Source organism: Solanum verrucosum, unplaced genomic scaffold (assembly GCF_900185275.1).
Source record: "Solanum verrucosum unplaced genomic scaffold, falcon-dt-bn FXZP01000258.1, whole genome shotgun sequence".
Taxonomy (NCBI): Eukaryota; Viridiplantae; Streptophyta; class Magnoliopsida; order Solanales; family Solanaceae; genus Solanum; species Solanum verrucosum.
Genome location: NW_026019974.1, coordinates 1,526,455 through 1,545,137, shown reverse-complemented (window position 1 = coordinate 1,545,137; position 18,683 = coordinate 1,526,455). Strand labels below are relative to the sequence as shown.

Here is an 18,683-nt window from a genome sequence, read left to right as displayed (position 1 = left end):
GTTGAGTTCCACTTTTATATTTCAGTACGGTTAAAACTAATCATCCGTTTTGGTTATCAATTATTGATATTATGTATGGATGGACTATGATGCCTTGTACTTGAAGCTAGCACGTACGTTTCGATGTATATATATATGTTCGTCCCTTCGATTGGATAAATTGTCAAATTCACGAAATTTGCATTTAGTTTTTAGACTTTGCAGGGTAAGAAAATAATCTCAATTCTGTATAAGTTGTAAGCAATACCTTTCTTTGAGAGTAAAGTATCTTAATTTTTGTTTAGGACAGTGAATTTTTAAGCATTTTCCTTTGGAAGGTTCTATTTTTTTTTTTTCAAACTGCCGAGTCATTTGTTGTTTCCACGTTATAGTCAAATATCGATTTTATGTCATTTTTTACATCTAATAAAATATGCTTTAGCTGGTTTAAATATGATTTTGCACTTGACAACTTTAAGTAGTGGCAATAGTAATTACATGTTGAACTAATTAATATAATTATGGCATCATAGGTGGTTTTAATGTCTCTTCCTCCAAGGAATGCAATCTTTATGAATGTGCAATTTATTTTTCTCAAATTTTATTTATTTATAAGTATTTCAATTTATTTATTTTTTAATGGGTGAGGACTTACTTGATATCTGCATACAGTACAATGTTTTGAAAATTGAAGGACTTGGACACCGAATTTATAAATCACTTATAGCAGTTGGCACAAGTTGTGAATGGGCTAACTTATTTTCAAACATACACTGACAGCAAAGTAAGTTAGATAAGATCTGTGTAGAAGAACATGTTTAGTATTCGTACATATGGATGGTTTTCTGATAATGTTTTTATGTGGGATCTAAAATAAATTGATCAAGCAGTTTTTCTGGTGAAGGTTCGAATTCTTTAGTTAATTGCTTTTTTAATTTGCTTCATTGTGTGCTGTGTTGATCATCTATTGAGAAATAATCCGATCCAACCTTTTGATTATTATTTTTGTTTTAAATGTCTACTGCTCATGACTTGGTGCAAAATACAAAGACATTTTATAATGTTGGTAATTAATGCATGAAGAATTTAGAAGTTGATTTGTAAGTTTTTTATCACCACAACATTTTAGATTTACTGGTAATAAAGTACAATATTTCATTTTTCTAAAACTTACGTCAAACAACTCTAACATTGGACAAATTATTGAGTATTAATTAACTCTAACATAAGATAACTATTTATTCTAAACCTCTTATTCAATGGAACAATATGGGAGTTGGTATATGAGTTCTAATTGTTCCAAAATACATCCTACTATGTTATCTTGCTTTGTCTGCATAGTACTGAAGTCCCCCCCCCTCTTTTTTTTCTTTTTTTTTGCTAACATAAGAAAGGAAGACCAACTACCCCTTACCAATTACAACACATGCTGCTACAAAAATAATTTAGCACTAAATTGAAAGCTTAGTATATTTGTTGGTTGCCGAAAAGTTTACTTAAACAATCCAACTTTCATGAGGATAATGTTCTACTCAAACATATCAAATAATAGTACTTTATGTGTCTTATGACTAACTAATATCTATTTTTCAACATCCTTTCAATTTCTGTTTCTTTTAATTAACGATTTGTGTTTACTTGTTTTATGGAGGTGCTCCAAAACATCTTCCTATATATGTTGTGATTTTTAGAATGCCAAAAAGTTGATACACAACTGAGCTCATGTTTACAAGAATCATACAGTGCACCCAAGTTGTTTGATGAATAATGCTTGAACTAATCTTTTTGTATGCATTGATCATTAGCATACACCATGTATGAATACAATTTATTTTTGCTTCTTTCTTATTTAACATGGTCTATTGCAAGCGATATAATTTTTCATATCCAAAAGTCAGTGATCCATTTGCATTAGTTTTTCTTCTTCTAGGCTAATTTTTCAATCCATAAGGAAGAACAAATTGCACCCTTTTGTCCAAAAGTTCATGGAAAATGTAATCTACAGTGCCACATTATGTTTGAACTCATAAGAATTGCAATAATATTTGAAATTAATAATTTGAGAGTCTACTTAGTAATTTTCGATGTGTGGACTACAACTTTACTTTACAACGTCTTGGTGTTTGAAATAATCTCTCTGAAATTATCTATGCAAAGTTATTAAAATCTTCAACTCTATATTTTGTTTATTTTGAATGGACAAGTTCTTCTTACTTACCACTAATTGCGGTATCCTGAGGAAACACCCATTATGGGTGTGTTAGCTATGATAGTTCATACTTTTTAGTTGGGGTCTCCAACTCTGTTGAGGGAGAAGTTGTATTTTTTAGTGGTGTTTGATTGTCTTGCGAATTTTTGATGGTTTCTTATATTTCAAGTTGAGATATTAGCTATTAGAATATCAGAAAGACAAAGGCTTTCTTAGGGAAGGAAAGAAAACATCTCATACAAAAGAATAAGAGAATATTGTATGTATGGAGAGATATGATCTTTCTGAAAATTTTGATCTTTTAGTGTAGTTGACATAAAAATGTAGCCCTAGGGGAAGTGCCTGTGACATGAGAATCTTCTTTTATTTTCATACAAGATTAGGACATATAATATTACAATTGTCTTTATCAATACAAATATGCAAGTGCCTTTACTTATACTATTGTATATATCTACACAAATATACAATTGCTTTTATGTATACAAGTGCATACACAATGTTTGTATTTAAAGAAAATTATGTTATACATATGTACACAAGAAGATGTCTGTATCTTTGCTACAAGGATTTGAACTATGGAAAGAAGAAAAACAATACAAGACTAGCCTATTTGAGATAGCAAAAGACTGGGGCAGACTCAAAAAATCCTCTACTTTTGTGTACTATGATGCAAATCATATACTTCAATTATCATGAATTAAATAATAGTATTCAAAATATAGTTTATCTTTCGATTACTTCAACAAATTTGAAATGGCAAATGTGTTCTGGCCATTGATGTGTGACGAATGAACCTTATGACCACATGGTAATTGGTATGATTTTACTCTTCTGTACCCCGCATAATGTTCTGATTGCAGGATACGGTTGGAGCACTATGATTGTAGTCCATATATCTATAATGTTTTATTCATCAGACTTTATATGTGTTTACTGTAATAAAAACTACTCATACTATTGATCTCTATTTTCTATTTTATCATTCACTATGAATGCTTGGTTTTATTGTACGATGGAAAATCACAAACATCAATATTAATATTAGTATATTATTTAAAGGCCAAATCCATCGATGTCCTCCTAAAGTTGACATCAAATTTCACTTAGACACTTTAACTGAGTGATGTTCATTTTAGACATCTCATGTAGGGTCTCGTTGTGTCATTTTGACATTTTTTGCTGACATGTCAAAGTGAGTGTGATACACTCAACAATAGTGCGTGAAAGGCTTAATTTAGCCAAATTTTTATTTTATTTTTTCTTCTTCTTCTCCAATTTTCAAGTCGCCACCTCCCACCATTTTTTCAAGCTTAAACTCCTTCAATGGAGGTCAAATTTTTTATTCAAATTCATTTTTAAGTCATTTTTTTTCTTCATTGTATTACTTTTCTAAATTTACTATCACCTCCCTCGACCTTTTTTGCCAGATAAATGGATACCAATCAACACCCATATTTCATATTTGATCTCTCCTTCTTTCTTCCTCTCCCTCTTCTCTTCCCACAAAACAACACTAAAAGAAAGAAAAATAGTAAAAGAAAAGAAAAAAGCACAAAAGAGATATAGAGTGTATGAAAAAAGACGATTTCCGATTCCACCTTTTTCGCCGAAAAAACTGGATATCAACACTCATATTTTATATTTTTTTCTTTCTTTCTCTCCTTGTCTCCATCCTCCTTCTCTCTTTTTCTCTCAAAACAACACTAAAATAGAACGAAAAAAAGAATTTAAAACAATTTTAAAGAGTAAATTAAGAAAAAAATTAAGAAAATTATTGGGTATAGTAGAGAAGACAATTACCGGGGGGGGGGGGGGGGGGGGGGGGCTTAAATTAATTTTTTTATAATAATTTTTTTATTTTATTTACCAAATAGATTTTAAAATAATTTTTTACTTAAAATAACACATGTGATCATTTAATTCGCTGTTTGCCACGCCATCAACGAGTGTATTACACTCTCCTTCAACTTTTTTCTTATTGTAAAAAAAATGTCAAAAGAATATAGCGGGATCCTACATGAGGTGTCTAAAATGAATATTGCACAGTTAAGGTGTCTATGTGAAACTTGGTGCCAACTTTAAGGGGCCACCGATGAGTTTGACCTTATTTAAAAGTACCCAAGAACTTATCTATTTCAGACATCTACATGATAATATCATAGTTTACCCATGTTTATAGAGGGACATTCGGTGAAAGTATCAATTGCTTTAAATGTATTATTATTGTTGTTGTTATTGTTATTGTTGTTATTGTTATTGTTATTGTCAAACCAATGAGAAAACGATATAACACATTTAAATATGTTGGCCCGTGCTAGCACGAGCCTTTGCCATCTAGTTTTTATATAACATTTTAGGTATATTGGTGAGTAATATTTTTTAATTTGAAGTTATCATTCAGACTAAACTGACATGTAGGGTTTGAGAGATTAGACAGACATATGACCTAACCTCTTTAACAAAAGTCAAAACTATAATTAAATATATATGTATATTTTGATACATATATAAACATTTTATATATATTGGTGAGCAATATTGTTTTAGTGTGGTTTTGAGAGATTAGACATATGGCCTAACTCTTTTAAAAAGTTAATACGAGTATAAAAAAATATTACTCTCCCCGTTTTAATTTACATTGGTTAACCTATTATTATCGATTAAAATTCATTAATAATACAAAAGAACTTTTACTGTATGCAATGTAAGCCCCCTCTATATATTATCCTTATGAGCAAGCCTTCATTATATAAACAAAAAGGAAACACATAATGCTCAAAACCATGACAACATCTCAAACCTCTTCACCAACTCCTCCCAAATATTTACAAGAGGATGGTGTAAGTGAAGACTGTAAGAAGTTGCTCTCTACCCTACCGAAAAAAAAGGATGGATTGGATCGTATATATACAACTATCAAGGCTTTTGGACATCACCAAGATTAATCCAAGGTGTGATTGCATGTCAACAACAATTTCAAGTTGAAGAATAGTGATATCATTCTTGTTATGACTCCAAAATCAGGAACCACTTGGTTAAAAACACTTTTATTTTCTTTAGTGAATCGATAAAAATATCCTATTTTTGAATAAAATCACCCATCACTTGTCAAGAACCCTCATGATCTTGTTCCATTCTTGGAACTTAAGCTCTATGTTGATAGTCAAGTCCTTGATGTTTCATCCTTCACTCCACCTAGAATCCTGTCAACTCATTTGCCCTATGATCATTGCCAAAATCAGTCCAAGATTCAAGAACCAAACTTGTTTACTAATGTAGAAATTTGAGGGACACTTTTATTTCAATGTGGCATTTCACAAACAATTTAAGACTTGACTACATAGATACCAATTCCATTGAAGAAGTGTTTGATCATTTTTGTAAAGGTGTAAGCCTTTATGGTCCATTTTGGAATCATGTGTTGGATTATTGGGGCAAAAGCATAGAAAAACCTAAGGAAGTAATTTTCTTGATGTATGAAGAAATTAAAGAGCAACCGAAAATTCAGCTTAAACGTTTAGTTGAATTCTTGGAATTTTCATTTTCTATAGAGGAAGAAAACTGTGGAGTGAAGGATAAAATATTAAGAATGTGTAGCTTTGAAAATTTGACCAATTTGGATGAGAATATAAATGGAAAATTATCAACCGGAGAGGAAACTAAAATGTTCTTTTGTAGGGGGGAAGTTGGTGATTGGAAGCATTATTTTACTTTAGAGATGAGTGAGAAACTCAATCATATAATTAAACAAAAGTTTCATGGATCTGAATTAAATTTTTTGTATATTTGATTAGGCATTCATATGCTTTATGCCAATTGAATGCAATTATTTATTTTGAAAATCAATTTTGAAATAGTTGTGTTGTGATTAATCTAATTTAAAAGTTCACCTGTTGAATATTTTTTTTTAGGGAAAAGGGTTAAAAATGCCCTTAACGTATTTCAACTGGTTCAAAAATGCCCTCCTTCCATCTTTTGGTTTAAAAATGCCCTCAACGTTTTTTTAAGGTTTAAAATTGCCCTTTTTTAACAATTGGCTGACATGGCAAATGTGACATGGATTTGATTTACCCATTTCAAAATATATGACCCACTTAGTCTAAAAACCAATTTCGAAAAATTTGACCCGATGGGCTGATCGTTTTTTGGGTCTTTTGTTCCCATTAGCTCTAGTTCTCTTCTTTCTTCTCCTTCAATTCATCTGTTCAAAAATTTGACCCGATAGGTGAAAATTGATTACAACCATCTTGGACAACTAATTCTTAGGATTAAAATTCATATAGTAACTCTAAGGAATGGTGCATTAAAAAAGGTAGCAATTAACCCGAAGTTATGCATAAGCAAATCTTTGAAGGGTATTAGTTCACATCCGCACAAGACCAGGGAAAACTCTACAACTAACCAAAGATACCAATGCTTTTTCACAACACTCTAATCACACACAGATCCCGCGTGCATCTGATGGAAACTGTGCTCCAGCGAAGTGCAGGCCAGTGCATCAAAGTGTTGGTGAAGATGGTGAAAACAGTGACTCGAGAAGGTATGCATGCAATTGTTTTCCACCACACTCAAGTGGCATAGCAGAAACAGAGTGGAGTAGACAATTCACATGCTCGAGGTGTAGGGGAAATATCCAACAGTCATGCAAATGGTGCAAGCAAGAAGACACGGGAGGCGTATACCACTTGTCCTGATGAAATTGAAGAATATGACATTCCTCTAGTAATTTTTGGTGTGGCTTAAGCATATAAAATGGCGCCTCCAATTTGAATATGTTGAGAATGGCACTAAAATGGAGTTTCAAGGATATGTTAGGTTAATATCTAAATGGGTTTGTGGGTGGGTTTGAGTTTTTGTATTATATATGGGTCGGGTCGTTGGGCTGGATTTTAAAAAAATAGGTGGACCAATAAGATGAAGCCATTTGTCTAATTTAATGACTCAGCATTTGCCATGTCAACAAGCTGTTAAAAAAGGGTAATTTTAAACCTTAAAAAAACGTTGAGGGCATTTTTAAACCAAAAGGTGGAAGGAGGGCATTTTTGAACCATTAGGGATACGTTAAGGGCATTTTTAACCCTTTTCCCTTTTTTTTATTGTGTCACGGACAAGTAATTTCTTTTATAACTATTTCACACCAAATCCTTCCTACTATAGTAGTGAAAATGAGGTTGGTTTTTATTTATTTATTTTGATTTTAAGTCCAACAATTATGGCTACAAATGTCAAATCAAGAATTGATTGCTCAAAATTTTCAAAATTGATCAGAATGATTTTTCTTGTGAAATACCTCTAGAATTTTTTACCCAAAAAAAAGTTTGACTTTCTTACATAATTTTAATAATTGACTGACTATTCGAGCAACAAACTCATTTTAGGAGCTTCTATTTGTGACAATGGGTACCATTGTAATATATCGTGATGATAATAATAAAATAATGACAATCATCTTATTTATGCTCGAAATATCTAAAGGGAGCTGTCATGGTCTATTATTCGTAGATCATGAAGTATTGAATGAAGACACATAGGAAAAGATTAACGATAGATTGGAGGTTTAAAGATAGATCCTACGGTTTAACAGTTCATGGTGAGCAGGACAAAGCAAAGTATTTAGAGTATAAGTTTAGTGACGTAACTCACAAGGCAAATGCGGAGGTGATTATTAATATACTACTCATTCTTAAAGAGAGAAAATTTCAAGTATTTTGGTCAATAATCTAAGTAAATATGAAGATTGATGATGATGTTATACATAGGGGTGTTTTGTCATGCCTCGAGCCTACACCTTGAACGTGACTGAGACTCGAGAACCATTGCTGGCCCCAAGCGAACCCTTGGTTTGGCTCAACTCTCAGCGGAAGACTTACTCACCAATAAAGACTTCTCAAATGACTCGGAAGAACTCTCAAGACTTAACTCTCTACCTTGAATTTGAATTATGGATTCAAGGTTATGATTCATGTAATGAATGATCACTCGATGTTTAGAAGTATTTTAGAGTAGTTAGAATCAATAGGAATTGAAAGATAACTTTAAAGGAACTCAGACGGGTTACACAACTGAAGACGTGACGGGGCAGGCTACCCTGGCGCACTGAGTGGCGCGTGGCGCCAACCCATGAACTATTGAGGGGTAGTTGGGGTGCACAGGCTGGCGCAGGGCGCTAGGCCCCAAACTACAGAATACTAATCGGGGCGCACTGGCTGGCGCGGTGCCCTATGCTCCTACCCAGGTTTCGACGAATTTTCTTGCTCTTTTTCATTCTCTAACTCCTCTAAACTCGAGAGATTTCCCTCATACTCTTTGGATTCTTAGACCCAACATAACTACAAAGAAATACACTCTAAAATACTCAAGAACAATACTCAAACACAAGATCTTCATTGCAAGAACACAACGAAACCTCATACTTAAAGAATAGATCACAACCTTCAAGAAACTCATCAAGAACTCAAATTTATCAATCTTTATAGATGGATTCGAATATGTAAAGCATGATTGGAGTGTGGGTGAACGAACCCAACACTATGAAAGCTTACATACCTCTTAGGGATCAAACCCTTGGCGAAATGATCCTCAATTCCAGGAAAACTTGAAGAACTCTTTGAACTCTTCTCCTTTTCTCCTCTTCTTGAACTCCTCTCAAAACCCTAGCGTAAATTAGGATTTGTAAAACTGAACCAAATCAGTTTATGCCCCTAAATATTACCAAAATTCATTTTAAGCTGATGGGATAAGGAAAAGACCAAAATACCCCTCATTAATTTGGGTAACTTTCCTTAACTGGACAACCAAATTTTCAAACGGGCATATCTCCCTCATTCGAGCTCGAAACTTAGCAAACTCGGTGGCGTTGAAAATATATTCCAAGAACATTCATTTGATATCTTATGTGCCACCTAACTCATCTTGTACTGGAAGTTATGATCGTTTGAAGTTGACCCAAAACTCATAGCTTAGCATAACTTGCCAAAATTTTCAATTTGACTCTTTCCAAATTAATTCTTTCTAAATCTAGCTCTTTCTAAGGCGGGATGTTACATGTTCATGGTTCAGTTTGGATTGGTTATTGGTTAAAATCAAAACCAAACCAATCTAGTTGGTTTTTAAATTTCTAAAATTAAACCAAACCAAACGAAAAAATAATCGTCGCTTTGGTTATTATCGGTTTGGTTCGGTTTGGTTCAGTTTTTCTGGGTTTTTCCGTTTGAAAATAATAAGTTTTTTGAGGACATACGTATCTCCATAGACACAAACACCTAATACATGAACAATCCCATTAAAATCTATCGTTGGTCCAATTAAGCAATATTAGGGTTATCATTACACGAACAAAGTGATTCAATTAAGAGAATGTGTGACTATTTTATGTGAGGTAGGGTAGGTAAAGACTAAAGTAATGGATTTCTATATATTTGAACTTTGGAATGTAATAGTTGGGCTAAAATTTAAGTATCAGGCTTATGAAAATGGTAAGTTCAAAAAACTTAAGTATACAACTTATTAAAGACTTAAGTTGATTAAAATTTAACAAAATATTTATTTTTTATTTATGAATTATATATAAATAATTATAAAATTTATATATCTAATTTATCAATTTGGTTTGGTTATTTTTGCAGTTGTTTTTTAGTAAAACCAAAACCAAACCAAATAATACCGGTTTTCAAAATTTAAAACCAAATCTAATCAAACCAAACCAAATATCAATTTTTTTAGTCGGTTTGATTCAGATTGATTCTTTTAACCATAACCATGAATAACCTATACATGGTAATGGAGCGAGGTGGATGAAATGGAGGATGGCATCCGATTTTTTGTCGTAAGAATGTGCCACCACGATTTAAAGGTAAGTTATTATAAAGTGATTGTTATAGAACAACTATGTTATGGGTAGATTGTTGTCGATCAAGAACTCAAACATTCATAACATGAAAGTAGCAGAAATGAGGATGCTGAGATGGATGTATGAGTATACTTGTTGGAGAGATAAAACTAGGAATGAAGATATCCGGGAAGGAGTGAAATGACCCCCGTGATGAATAAAATGAGGAAATTGAGGTTGAGATGGTTCGAACATGTGAAGATGAGATTCACATGTACCCTAGTGAGGAGGTGTCAGAGGGTATTATGGTGGGTCTAAGAAGAGGTAAAGGTAGGTCAAAAAATTATTATCGAAATGTGATTAAACAAGACACGACAAACTTGAAGCTTATCGCAGATGTGATCCTAGATAGGAGGATATGGAAGTCGAGGATTACCTTACCGAGGATGTGATTCAGTTTTCCTTAAAAGAATTATTATTATTATTCTTACTCTCATGCTATATTATTCTTTGATTTTATTATTACTTGTTTTTTTTTTGCTTCGGTTATTGTACTACTTTTTGTTGATATTATCCTTTTTTCCATTGTTTCAACATAACTTCTCCATTACTCATGTATTTTCTTTTCATACCAAATTTTATATGCTTTACTTGAACCTAGGGTTTATAAGAAAAATAAATTTATTTACCTTCACAAGATCAAAGGGGTAAGGTTATATATAGCAACTCTCTCAAACCCCCTTTACCAAATTATCATGAAAATTAATATTGTTATTATTGTATTATCTTCACACTCATCTCTAAATTCTTTCTTTCTTTTTCTTTAATATTGGATAACAAGATGCAATATCTTGTTCCTAAGGTTTTTTCAATTTTCATTTTCACACTACTATACACTTACCACTATTATATTGCTCTTTTTGTTTCAATTAATAACGTGACATTGTTTGGTTGGATATCAATTTTTTTTAAAAAATATATAATTTAAAAAGTCTAAAACAAATTAAAAATTTGCATAGGATAACGAAACACCTCTTTAAAGAGAAATTATTTTTGCACTCACAAAAATATAGCATGAAGTGTGATGTGGCTCACTAATTATTGTAAGACACTCACGTTAATAAAACCACTCTTGAATCTTCATAAACATTAATAAGAAAAGTGAATAAAAAGTTGTTAATAGAAAGACATGGAAAGTGTGAAGTAGAGAGCTCACATGTAGTGTATGCCTAAAATATTCACGTGAATAATAAGTGTATCTGTGCGTATATATGTTATATAAATTCCAAACTCGAAGAAAACACTCAATTTAAAACAATGACAACATCTCAAAGTTCTTCTCCCAAATATTTACAAGAGGACCTAAGTGAAGAGCGTAAGAAATTTCTCTCTACCCTACCTAAAGAAAAAGGATGGATGGAATCAACTATCTACAATTATCAAGGTTTTTGGTCATCATCAAGAGCAATTCAAGGTGTGTTGGATTTATTAAAGACTCATCGATGAAGAAGCTCGAGGATGATGATTTTGTGGAAAAGAAGAATGAAAAAGGTTAAAAGGGACTATGTTTTTAGACGACACAAAGTTTATTAACACAGTAGAATCACACCAGCTTTTCTTTTCTTTTCTTTTAAGTTGTAGTTTTGTTTTTCCATCTGGAAATTACAGATTCCTTATTTTTATTTTTACTTCCATGTAAATTGTAGTTTGTTATTTAATGTAACTAATAATTAGGAGATAGTTGGGTAGTTTGTGATTCTTTCCACTTTTACTTCGTGTAACTACATATATGCTGTTTAAGGTAGCTAGTATATAGGACTAGTATGTTGTTTAAGGTTGCTAATATATAGGATAGTTGGGTAGTTTATTATTTCAAGTTTTGCTATATAAACATGTGTTAAACAGAGGGATAAATATATGAAACTTTCAGCACATCTCTTTTATATATTTTTGCAATCTTTCATGGTATCAGAAGTCAAGTTTTAAATCTTTCCTCCTATTTTCAGTTTTATTCCTGCTCTTAATTTGTTACAATGGGAGATCATGTCCCCACATCTTCTGAGACTCAAGTTCCCATTCTTGCTGGAATTAATGCGGCCACTCTGCTCATAAACTCTTCTCATTTTTTTTTATTTCTCCTTTCGATTCTCCTGGTATGTTGTTAGTTAATATGACTTTTGATGGCAAAAGTTTTGGGGGATGGAAGAGGGGCATGCTCATGGCCTTGACTGCGAAAAACAAGTCGGGTTTTATTGATGAATCAACTCATGAACTTGCTGTTGGTACAGACCTGCACAATGCCTGGTCGAGAGCAAACAACGTGGTAATTTCCTGGCTTTTGAACTCTCTTTCTAGAGAAATTTCTGAAAGTGTTCTATACTCTTCCACCGCTAAAGAGTTGTGGGCAGAATTAGAAGCCATGTTTGGACAAAGTTCAGGTGCTAAGCTTTTCCAGCTTCAAAAGGAACTAAGTGACCTTGTTTAGGGCTCCTCTGATATTGTGACTTATTACACAAAGATGAAACGTCTTTGGGATGAATTGGATGCTTTGAATTTCTTCATTCCATGTAATTGTTCTTGTTCTTGCGGAACAAAGGAAAAGAACATTAAGTTCAAGAAAGATGAATGCTTCGTTCGATTTTTAATGGGACTTAATGACTCTTATTGTGCACCTAGAGGTAATATTCTCATGATTTCACCGCTCCCTTCTATCCCAAATGCTTATGCATTGTTGATGCAAGAGGAGAAGCAAAGGGAGGTCCTGAATACACCAAAGTTTCCTGGTGAATCTTCTTCATTCATTGCTAACAATGGTCCGCGATCATTTTCTACTGATTTCAAGGGACAAAAAGGGACTTATGATATCAAGAAGTCTAATCTTGTTTGCAGATATTGCAAGAAAACAGGACATAGCATTGAAAAATGTTATAAGATACATGGATTTCCAGTTGATTTTACATTTACTAAGTCAAATTTTTTTCACAATTCTGTTAAGAGTAATGCTGTGATTTCTAATGAATTTTCTGGAGATTCTTTCCTGACTAGCGTAGAATCAGTGGAGCATGAGAAACTCCTCACACAGGTGCAATTGGCACAGGTCATGCAGATGCTTCAACAGGTGAAAACTAAGGATCAAGCCAATAATTCTGATGTCATAGATTTTGCCAATTGTGCTGGTATTCCTTTAAGCCTCATTTCTCTCTAAATTCCACTATTGATGGTAAAACGTTCACTAATGAGACGTGGATAATAGACTCAGGTGAAACTGAGCATATGAGTTACAATAAATATTTTTTTCTCGATCTTAAACCATTGCCTAGGATTACTTCTGTAAGGCTTCCTAATTCACAAAAAGTTAAGGTTTCTCATTCAGGATCTGTCCAACTATTCTCAAATTTAACCATTCATAATGTGTTGTATGTGCCTAGTTTCCATTTCAATTTATTGTCTGTACACTAGTTATGTTGACAACTTTCTAATATATTATTCTTCACACCTTCTTATTGTTTCATGCAGGGCCCTTCCATGAAGAGCCCAATGCTCCTTGGTGAAAGCCAAAATGGTCTCTACATCTTCAAGAATAGGCCTCTAGTTGCTTCTTATTCTGTCAATTCCTGCTTTAAGTCTAGCTCTAGTTTAGATTCCCTAAAGAATGATAAATCTAGTTTGTCATGTATTTCTCTTTCTGTTATTCAAAGAAAGTTATGGCATGTAAGGTTGGGGCATATGCCTTTATCAAATATGCAGAATATCAATGGCATTCCTATTTCTATTTGTTTGAAATTTTCTGTTCCTTGTTCTATTTGTCCATTAGCAAAGCAATCCAAACTTCCTTTTCCTATTAGTCATATTTCGTCTCGACAGATCTTTGATTTAATCCACATTGATACTTGGGGGCCTTATCAAACTCGTACTTTTGATGATTATAAGTATTTTTTAACCATAGTGGATGAATTTAGTAGAGGAGCTTGGACGTTTTTATTAACCACAAAAAGTAATGCTTTTTCTATTCTCAAATCTTTTCTTGCAATGATAGAAAGGCAATTCAATAAGAAAGTTAAGGTCATTCGGTCCAATAACGCTTGGGAATTAGGTTCAAGTTTAGAAACCTCTAATTTTTTGTGTACACAAGGCATCATTCATCACACTTCTTGTGTTGCCACACCACAACAAAATGGTGTGGTTGAAAGGAAACATAGGCATCTTTTGGAAGTTTGTAGAGCTTTGCTTTTTCAATCTCATCTTCCATCGAAATTTTGGGGGGATTGTCTTATGACAACCACTTATTTAATCAATAGATGTCCGACTAAACTATTATCTTTTCAAACACCATATGAGAAACTCTTTGGTCATCCTCCAAAATACTCCAACCTAAATGTTTTGGTTGTCTTGGTTTTGCCTCTACTCTTTCCCAGGGTAGATCTAAATTGGATCCTGGCTATCCTTTTGGGAAAAAGGGGTATAAGTTACTTAGTTTACATTCTCAAAAGTGCTTTGTTTCCAGAAATGTTGTTTTCTATGAAGATATATACCCTTTTTCTTCTATTCAGCCTCCTGTTTCTGTTTTTCCTCTTACAGATTCACTAATTACACCTGATCCTGATTATCAAGTTACATCTTCTCCTTCCCCTATTTATTCGTGTCCTCCTAATCAACTTTCTCCTGTACCTTCCATACCTACTCTCCCTTCACAACCTTCGGTTTCCATCCCTCTTATCAATCCTATCACCTTGAGAAAATCTACCAGATCTATCAAGACCCCTGCATATTTAGAAGATTATATTTGTAATATTGTACACTTTTCTAATGTGTCTGATACTTGTTTCTCTTCTCCTATCTCTGTTATGTCATTTTCTTTTAATGCTTTATCCACGTCTAATCAACAATATATCAATTCTCTTTCACATATTAAAGAACCTACCAATTTTTCCCAAGCCATTTTATATCCAGATTGGCTGGAGGCTATGACAAGAGAATTAGATGCTCTTATCACCAATGACACCTGGGAAGTCGTATCATTGCCCCCGGGAAAGAAGGCTTTACCCAATAAATGGTTTTACAAGGTAAAGCTCAACTCTAACGGTTCTGTGGAGAGACTTAAAGCTCGGTTGGTTGTTAGGGGTGATGTTCAAAAGGAAGGTGTTGATTTTACTGAAACTTTCAGTCCAGTTGTGAAGATTACTACTATAAGGTGTGTTTTGGCAATCACTATTAAGAAAGGGTGGGGTCTTTACCAATTAGATGTAAATAATGCTTTTTTACATGAAGAGTTGGATGAAGAAGTTTATATGAAGTTCCCGGCAGGTTTTAAGGTTTCTGATCCTACTCAAGTTTGTTGCCTAAAGAAATCTTTATATGGCCTTAAACAAGCCTCGCGACAATGGTACTCAAGGCTGACTGCTGCATTGAGTTTCAAAGGTTTTCAACACTCCTTGAATGATTATTCCCTCTTTTATAAATGCACTGGTAGCTTTGTATCTATATTAGCCGTATACGTGGATGATATTTTGCTCACAAGTAATGATATGGCAGAACTAGAAGCATTGAAATCTTTCCTTAATTCAGAATTTAAGATCAAGGATCTAGGTGATTTACACTACTTTTTGGGCATTGAAGTCATCCGAGAACCTCACGGTTTGATCCTAACTCAAAGAAAGTTCATTCTGGAACTATTATCTGAATATGATTGCCTTGGATTCAAACCTGCCTCTTCTCCTCTGGATCCCACTCTAAGATTGCAAGCAAATATGGGTTCTCCTCTTCCGGATCCCACTGTTTATAGACGGCTCATTGGACAATTAAATTTTTTAACTCATGCAAGGCCTGATATCTCATTTTTGGTCCAACACCTTAGCCAATATATGCAGTCCTCCATATCAAGCACACTTTGCAGCTGCACACCATGTTCTTCGATATCTTCTTTCTGATCCTGGTTTGGGGATTTTTCTTAATTCCTCTCCTTCTTTAACTCTCCTCGCTTTTTGCGATTTTGATTGGGCTACTTGCTTAGATTCTAGACGATCTGTTAGTGGTTTTTTTTATTAGTCTTGGAGGCAGTCCTATTTCATGGAAATCAAAGAAACAACCTTCTCTTTTCCTTTCATCCACTGAAGCCGAGTACAGATCAATGAGAAGGGTTGTTGCTGAGCTGACGTGGTTAGTTCGTCTCCTTACCGACCTGTCTCTGCCTCCTGCACTATCAATTTCTCTCCATTCAGACAGCCAAGCAACAATTCATATTGCTAAAAATCCTGTCTTTCATGAGCGGATGAAACATGTTGACTTAGATTGTCACTTCGTCCGTCAACAATACCTCACTAGTTTGATTTCTCTTTCTTTTCTTCCATCTTCATCCCAAGTAGCAGATTTGTTTACTAAGCCCTTACCTGCTACTTCTCATCATTTCCTATTGAACAAATTGGGTGTTCGTTCCTCCCCGTCCAACTTGAGAGGGGGTGTTGGATTTATTAAAGACTCATCGATGAAAAAGCTTGAGGATGATGATTTTGTGGCAAAGAAGAATGAAAAAGGTTAAAAGGGACTATGTTTTTAGACGACACAAAGTTTACTAACATAGTAGAATCACACCAGCTTTTCTTTTCTTTTCTTTTAAGTTGTAGTTTTGTTTTTCCATCTGGAAATTACAGATCCTTATTTTTATTTTTACTTCCATGTAAATAGTAGTTTGTTATTTAAGGTAACTAACAATTAGGATATAGTTGGGTAGTTTGTGATTCTTTCCACTTTTACTTCATGTAACTACATATATGCTGTTTAAGGTAGCTAGTATATAGGACTAGTATGCTGTTTAAGGTTGCTAATATAAAGAATAGTTGGGTAGTTTATTATTTCAAGTTTTGCTATATATACATGTGTTAAACAGAGGGATAAATATATGAAACATTCAACACATCTCTTTTATATATTTTTGCAATCTTTCAAGGTGTGATTGCATGTCAACAACAATTTCAAGCTCAAGATAGTGATATCCTTCTCGTTACATCTCCAAAATCAGGAACCTTTTGGTTAAAATCACTTTTAATTGCATTAGTGAATCGAAATAACCATCCTATTTTTGAAAAAGATCACCCTTTACTTCTAAAGAACGTTCATGATCTCGTTTTATTCTTGGAACTTGATCTATATGCTGATGGTCAAGTCCCTGATTTTTCATCGTTCACTTCACCTAGACTATTGGCAACTCATGTGCCCTTTGCTTCATTGCCAAAATCAGTTCAGAATTCAAGAACAAAACTTGTTTACTTATGTAGGAATCCAAGAGACACTTTTTTTTCTATGTGGAATTTTGCAAACAATTTAAGACTTGATAATCACAAAGATACCAATTCCATTGAAGAAATGTTTGATCATTTTTGTTAGGGTGTGAGTCTTTATGGACCATTTTGGAATAATGTGTTGGATTATTGGAAAGAAAGTATAGAAAATTCTGATAAAGTACTTTTCTTGATGTATGAAGAAATTAAAAAGCAACCTAAAATTCAGCTTAAACGGTTGGCTGAATTCTTGGAATGTGCATTTTCCCTAGAGGAAGAAAATTGTGGAGTTGTGGATGAAATATTAAGAATGTGTAGCTTTGAAAATTTGAGGAATTTGGTGGTGAATACAAATGGGAAATTTTCAGCTAGAGGGGCAAATAAAAATTTCTTTCGTCGAGGGGAAGTTGGAGATCGGAAGAATTATTTTACTGTCGAGATGAATGATAAACTTAATCATATCATTCAACAAAAGTTTCAAGGATCTGAATTAAAATTTTCATATATTTGATTAGACATTAATATGTTATAATGTGAATTGAATGTAGTTTATTTATTTTCAAAATCAATGTAAGAGTAGTTGTGTTTGAGGGTGATGTAACAAACTACTACAAAAGTTGGAGATTGGAAGAATTATTTTACTGTCGAGATGAATGATAAACTCAATCATACCATTGAACAAAAGTCAAGGATCTGGATTAAAATTTTCATATATTTGATTAGACATTAATATGTTATAATGTGAATTGAATGTAGTTTATTTATTTTCAAAATCAATGTAAGAGTAGTAGTGTTTGAGAGTGATGTAACAAGAACATATAAAAAGAGCTCTATTGTAGCAATAATATATATTATTTTAAATGTTTATTACTCGAATTGTTGCAAATGATGTATTAATTTAAATGGAATGTACTTCTAATGTGATTTCGTTATTATTGATTGTTTGTAAAATATAAAAATGTGTCAAGTTCAACTATGAATAAAGGATGTACTTTTGTTAAACTCTATTATACCAAATTAATTTTATTCGATCATATAGAAGTTTGTACTTTACTATCATTATCATTTTAAAGAGTTTTATATTGACGTACTAATGATAGAGGCACCCGTTGCGCTCAAATTTTGAGTTTGACTCTGATAATCGACACAGTCATTTCTCAACTTTTTCTTTCGTTTGCAAATAAAGTTAAAAATTATTCCAAAAAAGGGAACTCTCATAATTAAATGATTAGGAGAAAAAGGCACAACATTCTATATATACTCATGCATGTTTTCATAGAGCATGGTAGAAAATACGAAACTTTAAATACGTGCAAGTTTAAATAACTCTATAAATTGAGTATTATATACTCTCTTCATTCATTTTTACTTGTTTATTATATTAAAAGTA

General features: G+C 33.1%; 2 pseudogenes; both read left to right on the top strand.

Moving 5' to 3' along the window:
- The first annotated feature begins 4,974 nt into the window (after positions 1-4,974).
- On the top strand, positions 4,975-5,981 carry LOC125817311 (cytosolic sulfotransferase 11-like; annotated as a pseudogene).
- Positions 5,982-11,336: 5,355 nt separating this feature from the next.
- Positions 11,337-17,804, top strand: LOC125817291 (cytosolic sulfotransferase 12-like; annotated as a pseudogene).
- The last annotated feature ends 879 nt before the right edge of the window (positions 17,805-18,683 follow it).